This window comes from Diabrotica undecimpunctata, chromosome 9 (assembly GCF_040954645.1).
Source record: "Diabrotica undecimpunctata isolate CICGRU chromosome 9, icDiaUnde3, whole genome shotgun sequence".
Taxonomy (NCBI): domain Eukaryota; kingdom Metazoa; phylum Arthropoda; class Insecta; order Coleoptera; family Chrysomelidae; genus Diabrotica; species Diabrotica undecimpunctata.
This window is the reverse complement of record NC_092811.1, coordinates 36,870,036-36,893,695: the sequence shown is the minus strand read 5'-3', so window position 1 is coordinate 36,893,695 and position 23,660 is coordinate 36,870,036. Positions and strand designations below refer to the sequence as shown.

At 33.3% G+C, this 23,660-nt stretch overlaps 1 protein-coding gene across 1 annotated transcript in view; it reads left to right on the top strand.

Annotated features, from left to right (window-relative positions):
* The window catches only part of LOC140449850 (probable multidrug resistance-associated protein lethal(2)03659), a 162,645-nt gene that overhangs the window by 60,855 nt on the left and 78,130 nt on the right, over positions 1-23,660 (top strand). The gene's annotated exons all lie outside the window — the stretch shown is intronic.

Below are 23,660 nucleotides of genomic sequence, written 5' to 3'. Positions count from 1 at the left end.
AGTGCTAAGTCTTCTAGGGCATCTGTCAGTTTTACTTCTATGTCTATTAACGCTGCTCCTGTTATTTCTTTTTGTTCAAACCCATCTTCAATATGTTGGGTGAGAGTAAGAGTTTGACTACAGCAGCATTTTCCGGGTTTAACCCTGCTTGTTCAGGAATTATTTTAGTGTCCACAGATTCAACGATTCGGTTCAGTATCATTCTTTCGAACGTCTTGAAAAGGTTACACAAAAGAGAGACAGGTCTAAAACTCTTTGTATCTGCCGGATCCTTTCCTGGTTTTAAGAGGGCAACCACTAGCTTTCCTTCATATTTTGGGGATTTGGAATGAAGGGGCGCAACAGTTCATCATTTTACGAGCCACTCTAGGGTTTTTGGTCCAAAGTGCTTTATTATTTGTTCTGTTCGTATGTCGTCTAGGCCAGCCGTTTTATTATCTTTCATTTGGTGGATCGCACCTCTCATCTCGTCCAGACAAAAGGAGGTACTTAGGACATCCTCTTCTTCGTCGATATTTCGTTGTACTCTCACTTTGTTCTTCCTTGATGTCGCCTTACCATTTGTCAGGAGACGATGAGCTATCTGATCGGGTGTGACTTTTGTCAGATTGGGTGCCGGGGCGGCGGGATTGTTGCCAAGATTCCGATTTAATTTCCAAGCGCGTCTGCTGTTTTGTTTCATGTCTAGACTTGTGACCAGTTTGTACCACTTGTCCGTTCTGTTGGCGGATATCGCATGTGGCGCTTCCTCCCCGGCGTGTATTGTTGCTTCCGAAAAAGGATCGTCTTCATATGTTAAGTAGGGGTTTAGATTCTTCATTTAGCCCCGCTATGTATTCGGTTCGGCAACCTCTATATTTTCGTGATAATTGTTTTACGATTTGTTACAAATTTATCGTATGAATCAGAGCATGGTTCTAGCTAGGAAACTTCTTAATCTAATGCTTCAGCAAATTTTTCCCATTTTGCTTTATTCAAATTTCGTATCTGATTGCCGCGTTCAAAAAGGTTATTGGTCTGTGCTGTGTTTTTGGGAGGGCGCTTCCAACAATTTTTGTCAACTGGTCTCCAATCCTGTTGCTGACAAATATATTGTCTGGGTTGTAACCTCTGTGCCATCTTCCGCTGTTAAAAGACGTTTTGGATCATGAATAAGTTTGAGGTTCATGTTTTCAGATCAATTTTCTATTTCTTCGCCATTGGAGTCTGTTTCGTTATACCCCCACGCGATACTGTGACAGTTGAAGTCACCCAGTATGAATTTTATTTGCTGTGATTAAAAGTTATCAAAAACAAAATCAGCGTTTGCGGTTTGTAGATGGACATTACCGTACAAGACTTTAGTTCCACTGTGAGGATCTCGATGCCATCTCGATATGTTAAAGATGTGGAAACTGTGTCGGTATCTGGTCTGACGAAGATTGCGCTACCATACTGGTCGTGTTGTCTTTCCAGTACAAGTCTCATATCTCGAATCCTTAATTGCACACAGCGAATACCTAACCCTATAGTATCAAAATTCTTACTATCTTTTCAACAAAATATAACGGTAATATTTATACAGAAAATTTTGAACTACTTACGTAAAAAATATTCGAAAATATTGGAAAACAAACAATAACAAAATGTACTCACTAACTATAACCTGAGAACTAACCATGCTATGGAAAATGGTTTACAAGATAGACGACAGTTACGCGTTCCTATACTGGATAGCACCATTGGTATCAGAGAAATACTGGAGGCCCACATTATGTGCAGAGCCCATATTTAGACCATTTCCTCTACAAATGCTAAAATTTTAACATATCATCAAGAATTTTTTATTCTTTTTGTTACAATTCTGTAAACTAAACAGAATATGAAAACATATTCTGTTTACTTTCGATAAATTTTGTTTCAGGTAAAAGCAGTTTAATAGTTACTCTTTATATAGCGTCGTCTTCTCCTTTGTTTTTCTTGAACTTCAGTTTGATCAGCACCTCTTCCAGCACCAGCGTCTTTATTGTCAAAGTTCTTTTCTGAAAATGTTCTACATAATTTGTGGAATTTTGTTATAAATAAAAGGTTAGCATAAATGCATTAGAGGAAGTAAATTTGAAGCAATTTTGCACAATTTATTTGAAACGTTTTTGATTAAAAAGGTTCATATACAGACGATATATACCTATCTGGAGTCTACTAGAGACGACAAAAATGCTCAAAATTGACCATATTATCATACACCGTGTTAAGTAACCTTAAGAATTTAGGGTCATTTAACCATTTGTTTAAATCTAATTTAATTTTGCTAGGAAAGGCTTTTAAAATGCTGAATCTATTAACATGCATGTATAACCAAATGTTTTATTTTTATGGCGGTTCAGTGATACAGCACAAAGTGAAATATTTCCTAACTAAATGATGTTCATTCACCTCAAACATGTTTAAAAACTATTTTTGAAATTTAGCAAACCGCCACTATCTTATACCGCTAATAACAGACGATAACCAGTTATAGTTTTGATAGTAAGAATTGAAATAAAAAACCTGATATGACTTTTACCAGGAACATCATTTTGCAAAATGTTCGCAATATAAAATTTATATCTAATAATCTAATATAATGATTGATAATGACAGCAATCACATCTATTCATTGTTTATTTAAATTTAATAATTTATTTATAAGTTGAAACTTGAAACTTTATGTTTGCGTTTATGTATGTCAGTTTATTATAAACAAAGATTCTAATGGAACTAAAAGGAAAATTTTGTAAAACTGTCATAAGGCCAGCTATGATATACGGAAATTAATCAAAATCACATTTCGTATTTGAATCTAGCAACATAATGTCTAGTTAAACATGCCACAAGAAAACTGTCAGAACACTTCCATTTTAGTGTTTTAACTTCTTTAATATTGTTACACTGTTTTAAAATAACTTTATTCAAACGCCAACTTGTTTAAAATACTCATACTTTAACAGACTGACATCTATAAACTTCAAAATCTCAATTATAACTGTTATTAAAAACTGTCAACATATCTTTTTATCATCGAGTTAGAATCTATGGAGAAGCTATGAGCATATTAACGTGTGTATTAAAAACGGCGTAGGTAGGCGTGGCTAACGATGATACCAATATGGCGGCGGGATCATGGCCGGACTCAATAATATTAAAACTACTATAAAAATATGACTAGTTATTCAGAAGATTTAATCATAATCTAAAAAAGTGCAATACATTTTTAATAAACTATGATTAATTTATCCCGCGGTAAACACTAAAACAACGATATATTATACATAAAGATAAATTAATACAGTCAAATACTATTAATTTATTTTCTGAAGTACGGGCCATTACTTTGTTTACATATTTGTATACTAACCTGTAGAACGTTATTCCTGAAGATTTTTTATTAACATTGCTTCTGCTACTGCAACTTCGTTGAGAACAAGAAACCATTATTATGCACTATCACAATATAATGTTACAGTTTCTATTAAAGTATTAGAAAACCAAAAATATTCGAAAAACAACAAACGTAAACAAACATATACGATCTGCCAAAAGTGTCAAAGATAGATATTTTCCGTCGAAAATTCCGTTAGGATGAAATTCATATAAGCGAATATACAGAGGCACTACACGTGAAATCAAAACTGTTTTATATACGTCAAAAACAAAAATATACAAGGTGTATAATTAAAAATAAAGATTATGGACTGTGTTATAGTCTGTCCCACCATGACTTTACAGTACAGGTTTTTATGACCTGATTGTGGCTGTCAGGGGTTCTAAAACATTTTTTTTTTCGAAAAATACCTTTATGTGAATAAAATAAAAATAATTTTGTATAAAACATTTGTATAATAGTGTATTTAAGCGCATATATATGTTAAACCTTAATAAATATGTAGGTACCTACATTACCTAATAATTAAAATATTTAAACTGTGTATTTTAACTGTCGTCATTAAGGTTTATTATTATAATTGGGTCGATATTGTCCAATAAATTATCTATATTTCACATCGAATTTTCTATGCTAATTACATGTTGCACGTAATTATTCCATTTTTGTGAAGTAACTTGAGAGTATGCTTCATGTATTAGATTTTCTACTTGTTCCTTCTTAAAGTTTGTGTTATGTCTTGCACAAAAATCTTTTTATTTCACTCCATACCAGCTCTATCGGATTTAGTTCACAGTGATATAGAGGTAATCTTAGCAAATTAACATTCTTATTTCTTACAATTTCATCTACGGTACGCTCATTATACTAAGATTAAAATGAGCTACAACGTCCAACACTTAGAATTTTACGTAATCAGTTCTTATTGTCAGAATTGTTCGGAATTCTTTCCAACTTCCTGGAGTGATACGACGTATTGTCCATTACTAAACTAAAACAATTTTTAATTGAAAGCGCTTAACGATAACTTTTCAACGAAATCATATTCCACTTATCATTATTATTATAGCCTGGATTCTAGGACACTCAGGAGTAAAAGGGAATATTGTGGCAGATCAACTGACGAATCTTTCATTTATTACTCAAGCACTAATAAATGAATTTAAACTTGATTGGCTAAAACAGTTTAAACAAAAAGGAAAGTGGTACCAACAATTTTTTTTTAGCCCTTTTTCTATCCGAATTGTCGAATAAAGGCCTCTCCCATTTCTCGCCATTCATCCTTGTGTGCTAGGCGTTTCTACATTGGTCCTGCGACTCTTTTGATATCGTCGCTCCAGCGCATTTGAGGTCTTCCTCTTGGTCTCTTCGCATCGTACGGTCGCCAGTTTCCGACTTCTTGGTTCCATCTACCATCTTGTCCAACCAACAATGTCAAAGCGAATTCTCTATAAAACCATGGTTTCATAAGTTTGCCTTTTTAGACCGTACGCACCTGACAACAATTATTAGGTTACGAACAGGACATTGTTTGGCGCCAGATCATCTATTTAAAATTAAATGTATTGATTCCTCTTTTTGTGAGTGTGGGCAAATAGGAAGTATAATACACATCTTGCTAGAGTGTCCTATCAATAAGACACCACTATTTGATTTATATCAAAAACTTATTAAAGATGGAACGCCCATTTCAGTACAAAATATTTTTCACAATATCAATGCTAAAACCTTAAAAACGATTGGTAAGTTTATCAATATTTTCCAAATTAAAATGTAAATAAAATACAATACAATAAATTTTATCAAAAATTGTAAACTGTATAACAAACTGTAACATACCATAAAATGTTTGTATTTTCCAAAACTGTTATGTAAATTTTAATAATATACTAAATGTAACTTTTCTAAAATAAAGATATACCACCCGCTAATAACCCTAGGGGTTGATGCGGTAAAAAAAAAAAATATAAATATATACCCAACCTAACCTATCCTTTAACCACTGGTGTCCTGTCCAAGATGCCAAATTCCAGATATACCTTACATAACTGAATAGATGGAACAAGAAAAATCTATATCATTAATGACATATACAATTATTTTAGAATATCCACTATAAATTGTCCAAATTAGTTGAAGGGAATATGGTTATTTCCAGAATCTTTGTGAGGAGAATTCCCTTCTATAATTGAAATGAAAATATATACATGAGCTGGCCACGTACCTAAGAGGCGGAGGCCATAAAACGAAAGAAGAAGAAGAACAAAAAACTGCAATTAGGATCCAAGTTTTCCAAATAAGCAATGAGTTACTCAATATGTACAATGTTATCAGTATTTGATATTCTTTGTTATAATTTAATTTAGGTGAATTGACCATCAACAATTATAATTTATTTATTCTCAATTGTAGAACAATATAAAACTTTACTTAAACTTGACTGATAATCTATTTTATATTTTTCTTGACATTACTTCAGAACTGTCTATACTGTCAATACATAAATTAACAACCATAGAACAACATCCAATGTTAATGTTGGATATTCTATATTCTAAACATTCTTTACCAAAAAAAGTTATTACGCATATCGATTATAAAATTACTTTTCGAAAATGACTATCACTCACAAAAAACAATGGAAAATATTGTTTTACTACAATGCTATTGACTGTAACGGGTTAGTTTTAATTTAACATTTTTAGGGCCCTACATTTTTAGGATCCTGGTAATGTTCGATTGAAAATTCTTGTGAAGAAAATCGGCATCGCCGCGCTGAAAACTCACATAAGGATTGCATTACCGTATGTTCTTGTACTATAAAGTCAAGGAGGGACAGACTATAGACTTGCGTGAATCACCCTGTACATAGATTTAAATATATGAGAGGTTTATAATTTTCTAAAATAAGGACACATTTTATTCCATAAGTGGTTTCTGTTTCTACACTTTATATTCCTAGTATATAATAGTTTGGTTTGTTTTGTTTATTGGTTATTTATTATCTTACAAAAAATAATCCAGATGTGTAATAATCCAAAGTCAATAAAAAAAACACAAAGAATACTTATATTGCATTTTCTTAGTATTCATATATTGGGTTTCTAATTTCTATGCGTCAACAATTTTTTTACCGATTAGAGATTACGCGCAATTTTCTCTGAAACTCTCGAATCAAGGCCAACCTACACACAAGTGATAATTTTTACGTAAATCGCAATCCTTGACTTGGTCAAGGTTATTGTTATCAGGAATAAGCTTATAGATGCACGGAAATGGGTATAAGAATAGTAAATGTGAAGATAACACAGTAGGATTTAATCTTATTAACGATATTATATAATAATTAATAGTATTGTAATGTATTTATCTCATGATTTGAACAGATTTTAGAGTGCTTTAATTTTAATTCGATAAATTAATATCAAAGATAAGGCAAACACATGTGATACACATTATAATTAAATGAATTTCAATGACTATGTATACTTATAGTAAAGTGCTTTTACCCTATGATGGCCGATATGCAATTAATATAGGATCAGTGGGCCTCAAACAGTGGGGCGTTAATATTTAATTCCGATCGCTTGAAACGTATTTCCTGTATTTTATGTTCAGAGTAATAATATTGGATTTTACTGTATCAAAGGCAAATAAAATGAATATAATATGTATATACAGGGCGTGTTAAAAGAAGTGGGACGGAATATTTTGAATACTCGAAATTATTTGTCGACGTCAGCGATTCTCAAACTTTTTTTACACGTACCACTTATATAAATTCTGCGTCAATTGCGTACCACATATTAAAAAAGTAGATAATAAAATTTACTAATTTTGGCAAAAATATATTTATTTAAAAAAAGGGATTATAAACGTTACAAAATAAAACTTACAGTCTAACCCAGTCAAAAAATTTAGCGAGAAGGATGGTTTTGTATATTCTCCGTTCATAAATTGTTGAGAGCACGAAATGTGCCTCAAACTCATAAAACGGTCGTAAACCATAGGCGTTCCTGAGGTGTTTATTCATTAAATAATAATATAATATTTTTTAATACTGTTATATATAATATTAATAATATTTTAATACTAATATATTTAGCAAAAAAACAATTAAAACTTTTACGGCTAATGTTGTGTAATTATATTATATTAATAAAAATAAGAATTTAACCATTAACAATTTTGTAAATAAGAATACCTTATCTCTTTGGATATTTCAATACTAATCTTCGCGTTTAATCACTTTACTAGAAAACCTGGAATTCATATCCGAAGGTACTATTCGTTGCAAGATAATTAGGATGGAATTCCCCAGATTTTTAATAATATAATGGGTATGCTTTGGCCACGTGCCTCGTTTGTTCAGTTTATATTCGAAACTTAACTTAAAAGGGTGAAGTTATTACGAACGAAAACAATTTTTTTTGTTTAGTACGTTTTTGATCGCATGTAATTTACGGCTCGTCGGTGTGTCCGTGTCTACGGCAGTAATTAGCGTCTCGAATATTTCTTTTGCGAATTATATGCAGTGCGTGAGTGATTTTTTATTCCATATACCGACGAACATATACGTACCTTTCGCTCGTGCTCGTTTTGTTGGATTGTTTGTGATGGCTTCATCATCAACATCATCATCAAGTTTTACACCGGTACTGTTGCGTACACTCAGTAAGTCTGTCTATTCACCAAGAGAGAAGACTATTGTCCTGAATGTTCACGATGCTCTGGTTTCTCAGAATCCCACAAACACTGTTCGCAACATAGTCGAAAGTTGTGCCAACATGACTGGCGTAGGAGAGTCAACTATATATAGGTTCCTATCAGAAAGAAAAAAACACGGTATAGCTAACCCAAACACAAACGAACACTTAAAGAGAGGGAAAAAGCCTATTGAAATTGATGAATTTGCCAAAAATGGTATTCGAAGGAAAATTCATGGATTTTTTTTCAAAAAAGAAATACCAAACCTAAACAAAATTTTACAAGAAGTTAGAGACGACCCGGATTTGCCTCATATCGGACGAACTAAATTGTGGCAAGTTTTAAAAGAATTAAATTTCCGGTGGGAGAAATCAGACCGAAAATCACTTTTGATTGACCGGGAGGAGAAGATGATGTTGGAGAAGAAATTATCTAAGATTCATACGAAAATTCTGGGCTGAAGAAAGGCCCATTTTCTACCAGGATGAAACGTGGGTAAACTCAGGTCATACTCTAAAAAAAATTATGGCTAGAAAAAATACGTCATATAAAATACAAGTTGTACGTGAATTGTTATACGAGTCTTTATAACATATTAACCTAATTATTAACCCTCAAGGCGACTCGGATTCCGAAGTTGATCCTATTTATTTTGAATTTAAATAGTTTTCTAATAGTAATTATATAAGGTAAGTAATAGTAGTTGTAATCGTAACGTATTAAAGGGGAAAGGCGCAAAATGTCGCCTGTCAAAATGTTCAATGTGTTTTAAATGTATCCATTTTTTTTTCAAATCCTGAGAAAACTAAATAGCATTTTTGAAAAATTTAAAATCAGAATGAAATATTTTTTAGAATAAATAAAAAGTTTCTTTTGCATGCAATATTTTCAATTAAAAATTATACTATATTTTCTCTTTTATTTTCACCCCGGTTACATAACATATTAAAATAAACACTGTAGAAGTTTTCAGAGACTTTCTGCCCTGAGTAATAATGTAATCTTTCATTCTGTGTTTAAATTTTTCAAAAATATTTATTAGTTTTCTCCGGATTCGAAAATAATGGATACATTTAAAACACATTGGAAATTTTGCCAGGCGACATTTGGCGCCTTTTTCCTTAATTAAATAAATGTATCTTTTACAAATGGCAAGAAACTTTTTATTTTTGAATAAAATAAATAAGTTTTATTAAAAAATACAATTTACATAAGTACAATTTAAAAAATATATTTATTTAGTTCAAATAAATGTTTCAATCATATACTCTACGACACTGGTCGTTCATATCTAACCATTCAAAATACCCCCGTAATAGGATTATAAGGTATTGTATTCCTTCAGATATAAGGTGGGTTAGTCGAAAACGTCTTAAACCGTCAGTTTTAGGTTGGTTTTTACTATTATATCGTATTACTTATCCTCTCTGTATTTCAGTTTTCTAATTAGGGTTAAACTTGTAGTGAGCTATCAACAAATTGTGAACCGGGTATAGTCATAATATATTTACAGGCCATGATATTTATTATCGTAACAAAATACTGTTTTATGTTAAGAATAAGATCATCTTTATTTCATACTCAACCACAAAATTTTCTAAATTGGTAAACGACTGCAACTCTTTGTTTGAAATACTATTTTTCATCATATAACATTTATTTTGTCGTTTACAGAAAATCGATTATGTGATTTACCTTGTAAGCTTAAGTGTAGGTCATTTAATCGATTAAAAATATCTGTTAAGTAAGCTAATGTTCTGAACCACAATTCATCTAGTAACCGATCACGCAGTTCAAAATTGGTTTCCATTAAAAACACATGTACTTCAGAACTGAACTCGAATAACCTGTTCAACATTTTTTCTTTTGTTAACTGAATATGATCACTTCCCATTTCAGAGCATAGTTTTGAAAATAAACGCGATGTCGCTTTGCTACCAAGGCTTCTCTGTGGATACTACAATGGGTAAAAGTACAATTTACTGCAACCAGTTTTACTTTGGCAGTTACACCTTCATATTTTCCTGTCATGGCTCGGACACCATCCGAAATCTGTGCTCTCATCAAGTTGTATTGCAAAAAAAATATTATTTTTCAGCGGGTTTACCAATTTTTCTTTAACATTTAATGCCATTATTTCAATCCTACGACGTACGGTTTCATTGGATAATGGTATAATACTAAGCTGTTTACCTAAATTCTCCTCAAAAATACACTTTACCATATCTTGTGCGGCAGGCAGAACTAGTTCTTCACCGATGGTATGTGCTTTTCCACACTTCGCCATTCTTAAACTCACGAGGAAGGCTCACTGCTTTTTGGTTGCTGCCGGTGAAATTCGACATTAATTTTTTTGTGCCTCTCATCTTCGTTAACTTCCAAACAAAGTAAATCCTTAGGTTTATTTTCCAACACTGAATGTTTTGTATTGAAGTGGCGTTTTAATAGCGAAGGTTTCATACATACACTGGTTAGAAAGAATTTCCGAACAGATACACATTGGGGCCGTGGCTCATCATTTATATTCGTGAATGTAAATCCCATATAGCTATAGGAAAAGAGCTACAATACCTACCAACTATAGGTAAGCACAGCCTTCATGAGGTATCCAATAACAATGGCATCAGACTAATAAATCTAGCAACTTCCCTTAACATGGTCATTGCCAGCACATGCTTCCAGCGAAAAATATTCATAAGGGAACGTGGAGATCTCCAGATGGGGTTACAGTAAACATGATCGATCATGTTATTATTGACTCAAGACATCACCCAGACGTAATAAACGTATGCAGCAGAAGAGAGGCAAATGCAGACTCGGATCACTGAGCCAGAATCTCAAACATTAAAAAAGAAAAGGGATCCAAAATTGAAAAATATGAAATAAAAAACTTAGCAGACAACAGCAAAAAGACAAAATACAAAGAATATATAAAAGGAATGCTAGAAAACAGACAAAAACACGAGAATATAAACAGAGAATGGGAAGCGTGTAACAACATCATACAAGACGCGGCCAAAGAGACCCTGGGCCTAAAAAAAAGCCCAAATCAACTGAAGGACAGTGGTTCGATGAAGAGTGTCGTAACATAACAGAGAGGAAAAATAATGCATATCAATGACTACAACAACGACATAGAACACGAAAGGCAGAGGAGGAATATAGAATGCTAAGGAGGGAAGAGAAGAAAATACATCGCAGAAAGAAAAGAGAACACATAGGAAAAGAACTCCAAGAAATAGAAGAACTAAATAAACCATCAGAAACCAGAAAATTATACCAAAAATTTAACAAAAGTAAAAAAGAATTTAAACCAAGAACAATGATGTGTAGAGGCAAAGAAGGAGATATAGTAACTCAACAGAGTGAAATACTACAAAGATGGACAGAATTCTTCAAAGAAAAGTTTGAAAAAAACGAAGATCCACTATATGATGGAATTATACTGGATCAAACGGATACCAGAGAAACAACCCCCCCTTCAGTGGCTGAAATGCAAGAAGCAGTTACCAGACTGAAAAACAACAAGTCACCTGGATTAGACAATATTAGCGCAGAATTAATAAAGGAAGGGGGAGACTCCCTATTGAATGCGATACACGAACTAATAGTGAACATATGGAATAATAAACAACTGCCACAAGACTGGAATACCGGAGTAATTATTCCACTACATAAAAAAGGAGATCAGCTTCAATGTAAAAACTACCGGGCAATAACGCTACTGACTGTGGCATATAAAATACTGTCAAATATTGTGTATGACCGATTGAGACCATATGCGGAACAAATAGTTGGGAGATATCAATGTGGTTTCCGCAGGCAGAAGTCCACAATAGATCAGATCTTCGTCTTGAGGCAAATCTTGGAAAAGACTAGTGAATTTAATATAGACACATATCATCTTTTCATTGACTTTGAGAGTGCCTATGATAGCATCCATCGAGAATTTCTGATCCATGCACTGAAAGAGTTTAATATTCCAACTCAACTCATTGATATCATAAAAGAAACACTTAAAGTACAAAGCAAAATTCGAATTCAAAACGAACTAACAGATACAATTCATGTGAGAACGGGCCTACGACAGGGACATGCCCTATCCTGTATGCTATTCAACATCACATTAGAGAAAATAATTAGGGAGTCAAAAGTCAACACCAGAGGAACAATAATAACAAAAAGTGTACAAATATTGGCATTTGCAGATGATGTTGATATCATAGCCAGAAGCGAAAGAGAGATGATAGAAGCATTTAGTGCGATAGAAAGAGCGGCACAAGACAATGGCCTAAACATTAACGAAATAAAAACCAAATACATGAAGGCCAGTAAATCGACAGGCCAAAGAAACCTACAGAATCTGACAATAGAAGACTATAACATCGAAAGCGTGAAAAATTTTACATACCTAGGTTTACTAGTTACCGCAGATAACAATGTCAGTGAAGAAGTTAAGAGAAGAATACATATCGCTAATAAAACATATAATGGACTAATTAAACATCTAAGATCTAGCAACATAACAAGAAAAACCAAATGCAAAATATACAAGACCCTGATAAAACCGGTCCTTGTATATGGATCAGAGACATGGACACTGTCGAAAAGCGATGAAAACCTATTAGGCACATTTGAACGAAAAATCCTTAGACACATATATAAGGGGGTAAAGGAAAATGACATATGGTGCAGAAGATATAACTTTGAACTATACACAGCATACAATGAACCCGAGATCATAACATCCATAAAGATCGGACGTCTGCGCTGGATGGGCCATGTTGAACGAATGTTGGAGACTGAAACACCAAAACATATTATGTGGTAAACACCAGTAGGAAGAAGGTCAAAGGGAAGACCCAAACTTAGATACATGGAACAAGTGGAACAATATCTGAAATCACTTAAGATTACCAACTGGAAAAACAAAGCAAGGAACAGAACAGAATGGCGGAAAATCCTAGAACAAGCCAGGGCCCAGAAAGGGTTGTCGAGCTACTGATGATGATGAAATCCCATATTAATATATTCAGGATCATATTTCCTAACCGCCACTTTTAGTTTTCTGAAAGAACTCTTTTTGTCATCACCCTGTATAGGCTCCGACTCTGAAGTGGAGCTCGATGGACCGGGATTTTCAGATGTTCTGTTGTCTCTTTTAAGCCACTTGTTCATTTTTTATATGCAAAAAATTATCACGAATCAGTAACAGCAAATTACTCGTTTCGATAAAACCAACCACAACGACTGATGGCCACGAGGAAACTGATGACGTGAATCAAGGGCGCTGACAATTTGCCGTGATTCCAGTGTTGCCAACAATGAATAAGTCATTATGCGCTTGTGGTTTCAAACTCACAGCGTTGAAATGCACAACGTAAAAGATAACATTTGTTAGTAAATTTTATTAAAATTCTTCGTTTCTTCTAGTTTCTAGAGTACCACCTTTAAGTGCTTTGCGTACCACCAGTGGTACGCGTACCACAGTTTGAGTACGGCTGATTTAAATACCTAGTCCATTTGGCGGAGTTCGCTATATCCGTTACCAGGAGAGATATAGAAAAAAAATTTATACAAAAAGCATAGGGTTGAGTTTACCGAAAGTACAAGCTGAATATAGCCGCAAATGTCAAAAATATTTCGGTTTGGCAGTGTTGGCATGTTTTTATAATGCATAAGTTGTATGCTTCAAATATAAAGAGATAAAGCTTTTAAAAAGTACATCTTGATTACTTATACTATTTTATAAATTTTGCAATTTTTAATTTATATCAAGCAATCACGAGTAGATATTTGTCTCTTTCGAGATTAATTGCAAACATCTTTTGTAATCTGGCAACTGCTGATTTGACGATTGCCAAATCCATCCCCTAATCTATCAAAGGGTAATTACTAAAAATATTTCTAATAATTAACTGCAATTAATCTCCAAAGAAATAAATATTTACTCATTGTTGTTTTATATAAACCAAAAATTGCAGAATTCCTAACATAATATAGACAATATGTACTTTTCTAACGCTTTATCTTTTTATAGTTGAAGTATACAGCATCTACATTATAAAAACATGCCAACACTGCTATACCGAAATTTTTTGTTCCATGTTTGACATTTGCGGCTATAATCAGCTTGTACTTTCGGTAAACTCAACCCGAGTTTAGTATGCCTTCAAGTTTTTTTAAAATCATTTTTAAAAATACTTTAGTCTTACATTGCTGAACCTCATTAAAGTTTTAATGGAATACCATATTATACTTAATCCCTCTGAAGTAATATTGGGAAATTTAAAGATAATAGTGCGAAGAATATCGAACAATCAGCCTAATGAGCCACATGTTGAAACTGTTTCTTAGAGTCATCCATGGAAGAATTTATAAGAAGTGCGAGGAACAAATATCAGACAGACAGTTCGGCTTCATTAACGCAGTGGGTACCAGAGAGGCACTTTTCGGAGTACAGGTACTGATTCAAAGATGCAGGGACGTTAACTGCGACGTATACGCGTGCTTGATCGACTATGAAAAGGCATTTGACAGAGTTCAACATCAAAAGATGATAAACATTTTAAAAGAAGCAGACCTGGATGACAAAGACCTCAGAATAATTTCAGAACTATACTGGAATCAGACCGCATACATGAAAATTAACGGAGAAGAAACAGATCACATAAAAATACTACGCGGAGTTAGACAGGGATGTATTCTATCGCCGTTGATATTTAATATGTACTCAGAAAAAATTTTTAACGAGGCTCTTTAGGGAATAGACGAAGGCATCCTTCTAAATGGTGAAAGAGTCAACAATGTTAGATATGCCGACGACACCATGGTGATAGCAGATAGTTTAGAGGGACTTCAGAGGCTAATGGACAGAATAAACGAGTACAGTCAACAGTACGGACTAAACATTAATACCCACAAAACCAAACAAATGATTGTCAGCAAGGAGAATATAAATGGGGCTCATCTATACATTAATGGGACGCAGATAGAGCGAGTAAAACAGTATTTCTACCTGGGAACTATTATAAACGAACAGTGGAGCAATGTACAGGAAATAAAGTGCCGCATAGGAAAGGCAAGAACGGTCTTTAACAAAATGAGCGCCATCTTCAAAAGTCACAACATATCCCTGGATACAAAAATGAGACATTTGAGATGCTATGTTTTCTCTGTGTTGTTGTACGGGGCGGAGGCATGGACGCTTACAGACACCACTATTAAAAAACTTGAAGCATTTGAGATGTGGCTTTATAGAAGAATGCTGAGAATATCATGGACAGCAAGGATCACGAACAAGGAAGTTCTAGAAAAAATGAAGAAGGAACCAGAGATTGTGTTTACGATCAAACGCATAAAATTGCAATATCTGGGACACGTTATGAGAAATCAGCACCGTTACTCCCTGCTGCAGTCTATATTGCAAGGTAAAGTCAAAGGTAAGCGAGGACCCGGTAGAAGGAGAATATCATGGCTGCGGAATTTAAGAACATGGTTTAAGAAAACCTCAACGGAGCTGTTTCGAGCCGCAGCGAGCAAGGTCATGATTGCCAATATGATTTCCAACATCCGAAACGGATAGGAACCAGAAGAAGAAGAAAGATAATACATACTGGAAAAAATAAGATTTCCCCGTTTGATGATTTTCGTCTTATATTCGTGCAATTTGGATACCCTTCGCACACTTCTCACTTCATATAAGAATAAAATATTTATTTTTCTATCGATTTCGTGTTTTCGCAGAGATCTATCATATTTTAATTGTCACGGTAAATAAACCACTTTTCCTTCACGATTGCTTATCATTTCACGTCATTTAAATACTTGAACACCTATAAAGATGTGATTAAAGTTGTTGTGGTTTACTGGAACAATAAAAAACAATTGAAACGATTTTATCGAGAATCACGAAAATTACAAGGTCTATTATGCAATCAGCTGTGATTATGCGAAAATAATGTCATTATAAAACTCGCTATAAATTTAAATATCGATCCTCAAGGCTTCATTCTTATTTTATTTTGCAACTTTTCCGGGAAAACTAGCATGCTTGGTATATAAAATCGGTTCAAGAAAACAGATATTATACAACTCCAATATGATGTAAAAATATACTTAAATTAGTAGAGAGCGGAATATATGAAGGGTCTCGGAAGAAAACTATGAATTTCACAAAATATTTTATTGAAAAAAATGAATTTTACCATATCCATTTACCTTATCCATATATTAGCGATATAATAAAGACTACAGTCTGTCCCAAACCATTCTTTCAGTGCGTCACTAATTTTGACGTCATATAAGATTTTAAGAATGTCGAGAATTATTGTATGACATTTTAGTTAAATCTGACAGTTGAAGGATCGTAATCGGCTAAATGTGAAAAGGTTATTTTTTGAAAATGCGGAGTAAAAACTTTAAGAATTCAAATTTTTTTTTAATTTACATATTAGAGGAAAGTGCTTAATTAGCTAAGATTTATTTATGTATTTATTATTATTTGTTATAAACACTATAGCTAAAATGTATAGTATTTAAACTACTAATATGAATATTTTTTAGAATAATTTAAAACTTACTTCACAAACGGCAGAAACTGGTAATAAAGTTGTCCCAGCCTCTTTTTCTAATTGAAAATAATTTAATAATTTTAATATTAGTCTGTTCATTCTCGGTATATCTCGGCATATTTAAAATATTTTTATGACAATAAATACAAAATTAAATTTTCATTGTAAAATGTCTGAAAAAACTAACCTGGAATGACAATTATCATTTTATCAGTTGACATTCTCAAAGTACTGTCACTATCGAGACCATCTGCGTCAAATTATATTTATGCGCATCATTGATTGGATATCTATTTAGCGTATTCTAAACTCCAACCAATTATATATCCGTAAGTAGAATTCGCTTTAATATGCAAATACCCGTGAACGATATATAATTTTCTAAGTTCTATGTATAATAATCACAGACTCACGTTTTTTTCAACTTTTAGCTTAATGCGTTAGAGAGAATTCGATCAACTGTGACGCACTGAAAGAAGGGTTTGGGATGAACTATACCTTCAATATTGCTATCCTTCTAAAATATATGCACATCTAAATTTGTAAATGAAAATTTTAAAGATATAAAATAACTCTATATACATACCGTTTAAAAATTTATATACCTAATGTGGAAGTTTCAAAGAAGAACAACAAAATCTAATTTAATTTTCTTCCGAAGAACACTCGCTGTCACTATCGTTACTTCCTAAGTTTATCATAATGGGATTAATATCTTCTTGACGGTCTATTTGAACTTCGGATGTTAAATAACTGTCTTTTATTTTAATTGCATGATGACATCGTTTTCTCCACTCATCTGGGGCTATTTCGGAAACTCGTTTTTCCAACAGGTGTCTCATATCTTCCAATTTGAAAGTTATGTTCGTTTGTGCGATATTATTTTTAATCGCAGCCCATATTAGCTCTATTGGATTTAAATCTGGATGGTATGGAGGTAACCGTAAAGGAGTGTGACCATATTCACGCAAAAGTTCATCGAATTCATACCTTTTGAAACGATTTTTATGGTACTTAATCAACGCATACAATTCGGGTTTAAAACTTTGAGGATTAAATGTTATATTGTTTTTAATCAGCCAATCAATCATATCTTTTTTTTTTTGGAATTACTATTAGGCCCAGGATTCACTTGCACCGAATGGTATGAGGCATTATCGCAAACAACTACTGAGTTAGGCGGTAAATTTGGAATTAGTTTTTCCTTTAGCCATTTGCGGTAATTCGTGGCATTCATTTCTAAGTGGTAGTCACCGGATTTACTACCAGACTTAAATATTAAAAGCGCGTTTGGAATAAATCCCATTTCACCACCAGCATGCACTATTATTAAACGTTGACCCTTCGAAATGTTCGTCAGTAACCCTTTACTAGAATTATCATTCCAAGTTTTCGACAAAGTATGTCCACTGTGTACATATGTCTCATCGAGGTAAACAATGCCCTTATTTCCGTCTTTTCAACCAACAATTTTCTGTTGTCCTGTGCTCTTCTCCAACGGAAATTCATATTTCGAACAATTCTTCGTAGCGAGGCTTCTGATACTTTAATGTCCAAATCTCTCTCAATTTTGTTCTTCAATTTATTAACAGTAACACGACAATTCTCTGTTCTATGAAAATCGTGTATTATACGCCGAATATCTGTAATTTGATATTCTGGTAAATCTATCACAGGTGACTTTCGTAAACGTCTCTTTAAAGAAAATTCAACTTTGTTTTTATTATCTAGAGACCGTTTGCTCTCTTGTAGTATTCTGGATACGGTCCGTACAGAAATGCCTATAACGACGTAAATATAATCAGCGTATAAGTAAAATGAAAGATGCAATAAGAAAAGATCTGGAGAAAATGGGAGTGAGAAAATGGGAAATAGTGGCAAAGGATCGACAAACTTGGAAGGCAACAGTAAATGCGGCAAATACTCACGAAGAGTTGTAACGCCATTGATAATGATGATGATGACGTAAATAATAATTCAAAATAATTGGTATGTTGCAGAAATAATTCTTTAAATTTTAAATAGACAACATAAAATTGTTCTGAAGCTATTTTCTTGTGGCATTTTAAAGTAATTACTATTTAAATGGGAATAAGCCACAATTAAAGGTTAAAGTACGTTTATTGACGTTTCAATTTCCACTTCGGAAATCGTTCTCAAAATACAAACATTAGTAAATTACTAATTTTTACAATTTACTAATGTTTGTATTTTGAGAACGATTTCCGAAGTGGAAATTGAAACGTCAATAAATGTACTTTAACCTTTAATTGTGGCTTATTCCCATTTAAGTAGTAATTACTTTAAGACAACATAAAGAAACAAGAAAGTACATTGAGAAGTAACTCAAAGCGATAGTAGAAAATTAAGAAATAAATAAGTAAGAGCTTTCTACGAAACCAAGAGCCTATGAACTCTTTCTCCACATATGGATAATGATGACGATCTATTACTAAATGAACTATCTAGGGGATTAATGACAATTTGGGAAAATTATTTTACAGTAAATGTGGTTATTATTTTACAAAAAGTTATGGTAAATAAAAATTAAGTAGTAATGAAAACAAACCATGGAATTGTAGATGACCAAATAGTAATAGAACTACCTACAGACCAAGAAGTAGTAAACAAAATAACGAAGTAAACGTAATAATAGCTAAAAATAACGACTGTAACGAAAGTGCAGAGAATACGATATTTAGGACACATCGAAGGAATGAAAAAAGAAATAATTCGAAAATGGTATTTTCGACACACCCAATACAAAAGAGAAGCGAAGGTAGGCAAAATGGGGTACAAAAGCAGAGTATAAAAGATTGACAAATAAGTGACATTGAGAACTAAAAGTAAAAAGTGTTGGAACATTGAATTTGAATATCAAAAATTAATACTAAATGCCTTGTGAATGAAACTCCTTACCTGTTGCTTCAGCAGTCTTATTTTTTACCATTAGCAGAGTGTCCATTTCACTTTTCATATTTTTAAAATAATTTTACACATTAAATATTATTTGACGACCCTGCTCTTTAATAACGCTACGCTTTTTTCCGTCCATTTTCAGCAAGATTGTTTGAAAATAAAATGATCTAATATTTAACACCCACAACTTGTTCTCAACTGCAATGCTGCGCTACTGAGTATTGAAATTATTTACTGCTAAGGCGTGACTTAGGTAGAAATGTCAAATTTTGACCTCTGCCCAGTGCGATAATATGCAAATTAGATGTCTTCCGAAATGACGGGACCATTATACTCGTGTACATTTCTTTTACTTGTTCTGATTCGCAAAACTTTGATAAAAAACATTGTCTTTGAACTTGTGTTCGTTAATAGCAATAAAGTTAAAGTATGATTGCATGGGTAGTTCAAATTCCGAAGGTGATAATTTATGCGACTTTTTAGCTTGAACGGAAGAACGGATGGTGAAATACAGTGTGAACATAAGTATTAACACATATCACCTCTTTAATTTTTTGCACAACAAAAGGAGTTTTTTGACATCTATCGTAAAAAAATTCAGTCCATCCCTTAATGAAACACTGAGATACTGAAATTACATTAAATGGGGCAGGTTTTGTGCGAGAAGCTATAATATTTTCCTCCCAATCAGCTGGCGTTTACATTCTTTTTTTAAGGTTAATAAGGCCCATATTTTCATCGCACTCAAGGTACGAATGGCCTCTAACGGATATGTTATTGTAATGGATTGAAGACGTTTTACTACTGATACCATGTAATGAATAAACCTTACCACTGTATAGTTTTTGTTTTGTCCACCTTCTCCGTCACAGAAAATGTGTAGATGTTGAACAATTGGAGACAAATGATGCACAATAAAATCGAAAACAAACGAACACACTTCATCTGATCCCTTTTTAGCAATAAACTCTGGATATGTATAAAAATAAGAATCAGCGTTTGATAACACATGGATGTTAAAAAAGTAAATCGAGAGCTGTCGGCGGTAATATACATCATTGGTGAAGATATTCGGCAAGGAAACATTTTTTTGGAAGTCCATAGCTATAGCTTCATAATTCTTTTCTATTCGTGCCCTTCTTTTGCTTTCCTTTTTCCTGACATAAAACGCTTGAGTCCTACTCCTCCTGAAGATGGAGCTCTCTAAGTACTTTTAAGTTGGTTATTTCAGTACGTCCACTTTTATGGTCTGTTTCAGCTGCTTTTATTTTTGGAAATTTTAACTTCCGGATATTTTTCTTTAAGCAGAGAAAACATTTTCATTATATTTAAAGTTTCAGGCAAGTAAGTTTTACCTTTATTATCATGTAAGCTATAGCGACTACTTCTTGATTTAAATGACAGGATATGCTCATGAACACTATTAACACTACTCGGCTTCAGTTTGTTATAATTTATTCCGCCCCTTTTATCTTTAGGAGCCGTGCCAGACTGCTTTAACTCTTTCCGTAGATGTTGAAGTTTTGCCCCCGTAATACCATGAACTGCACGAAAAAACTTGGCACAAACTTGTACTTCTTCGTAATATTTTTTCTCATCCTTATCATTAGCAGTTGACCTTGGCTGAACTCTGACCCTGTACATATAGGCTGCATCATGATATATTGCATCATGTACATTTTTGGCCATAGATTTTGTTCATTATGAGATATCAATGAATTAAAATGATTTAAAATTCTTTGTCTATTAATTTCATTTATACTCGGTTCGGTATCTCCAGTCCGAACTGTCTAGTGAATTTAGTAATTATTTTTTTGCGAAGTTAGTTACTTTTTGACAGACTCGAAGTGGCTGGAAATTACTATACAACCAAGCACACGTACTCATAGCCAATATTAATGGCAAACAAACTAAATAGTAAATAAAATAGAACTTTACGAATTACCGACAATCAATATTTATTTATCTGCACCATATAATAGTTGTGTTAAATTATAACAACTAAAATATATCTTTTAAATATATACTACCCAAAATGTTATGGGTTTAGTATACACTGCCACTATTTAGAATAATTCGTCTTTTTTCAAAGAAAGAAGTCTGCAATAGTAGTATACTTGAGCTATTAATACTGAGAAGTAGGAATTGTTGTGTTGTTGGTTTCCGACAATGAATCTGTCAAAATATGCCCGAGCTAAGCGAATGGAGTTTACTGTGTAACACCACATCAAGCGTTTGCATTTGCAGAATTCACCAAACTCATGTGACTGAAGCTTCATTTTTTTCATGACTTCGTATAACCTGCCCATTTTCACTTTTTTTTTAGTGGATATATTCCACTATCTGCCATAATTGTTGTAAATAAATTAACTAACCAAACAGACCTGCACAAGCACGTGGTGATAACGATGTATTTACTACACTGACACGAGCGTTTTGCAAGATAAGAATGCCAATTACATTTTCTGGCGCTGCTGACTGTACATTTAGTGTTTCAGCCGTTTACGCGCGGACATGCGCGGTTTTCTACCGATATAGGGTATTTAAAAACTAATAACTCGTGACACGCACTGTTTTCTTCCTTATTTGAAATGTCCAAACATAGATATTAACAAAACTTACTAGATGGCGTACGTAACTCAATTTTAGTTAATTCATGGTTTACTCCCGAGACCTTTCATATGCAACACAACGTTAACAAAATATGCGCATATGCATCTATGCATTACTACATATTAATACATATGCAGCCATCTTTTCTAAATTTACCTAAATATGCAAATGTACATTAAAAATACTCAAAAATAAAACAAAATATTAAATATAAACTTTTATGTTCAATACATAACTATTATTTTTCACATAAAAACCAATGAAATTTCACACAAAAACTGATAGACTGATGATTATAATTTAATCTAAAACATTATAGTATGAATTTAAAATTAAAAATACTGCTAGGCATAGCGATATTGGCAATATAATGGTAATGGTATTTCATTCTGCATCAATTATTTGTAAGTAAACAATTAAAAAGTATTATATTTAAAAAAAAAAAACATGAAAATATAAAGAGAATCACACAAAAAAGCATTCTAAGTATTGACAGAGCGGTTAGACACTTTTCTACGATCCCTGTAGAGAATAAGCCTTCTTCAGGGAAGCGACCTTGCCCACGCGAGCCATGCTTTGCTCTTAATTCTTTACTGAGAGAAATCATGTCCCATCCATTTGTCCTTCCAAAATCTAGTTACCTATTTCCTATCCCTCTCTGAGGAAGCGCAGCAGCGATCATCAGAACCAGCTTAAGGCGCAGGGGAAATGATCCTGGAACGGCTTGAAGATAACGGAAAAACCACCCCAAGATATTTCCCACAAATCTGCATGGCAGACGGAAACAAGAAAATGTCCCTCAGTCCGGGGCACCCCTTAAATGGTGAGAGTGTGCGTAGAATTCCCCGACAACTACTATTGAGGTCCAAGGAAGTGGACAAAGAATCCAAATATATGACAGTATAGCCACTGCCATCTGGAACGTACGAGATGCATGAATTAAGATGGTCTGGTTCAGGAAAACAAAAAACAAAAGATGGATACATCTATTGGTCAGGAGGAACAGACCAAGAACATCAATATGGAACGGCTATATTAGTATGGAACAAAATTGCGCAGTCGGTCATAGACTTAAATTAAGAGCAACTTAAAGAAACCTCAATATTATTCAGGTCTATGCTCCAATAAGTGACAAATCACAGGAAGAAATAGAAAACTTTTATAACAGTATAGATAAAATAATGCGACTGACAAAAAAGGCGAGATAACAATGATTATGGGTGACTTTATCGCCAAAATTGGCCGTGGTGCCGAAGGAGACAGCATAGGAGCACACGGTACAGAAACAAGAGGAGAAATAGACTGATACAATTCTGCCTAGAGAACAACCTGTTAGTAGCCAACACCTTCTTGTAAATAACATCCTAGAAGGCTTGGAAATCACCTGCAGACAGAAAAAAAAATTGTTAGAAATCAAATTGACTTCATTTTGCTTAATAACAACT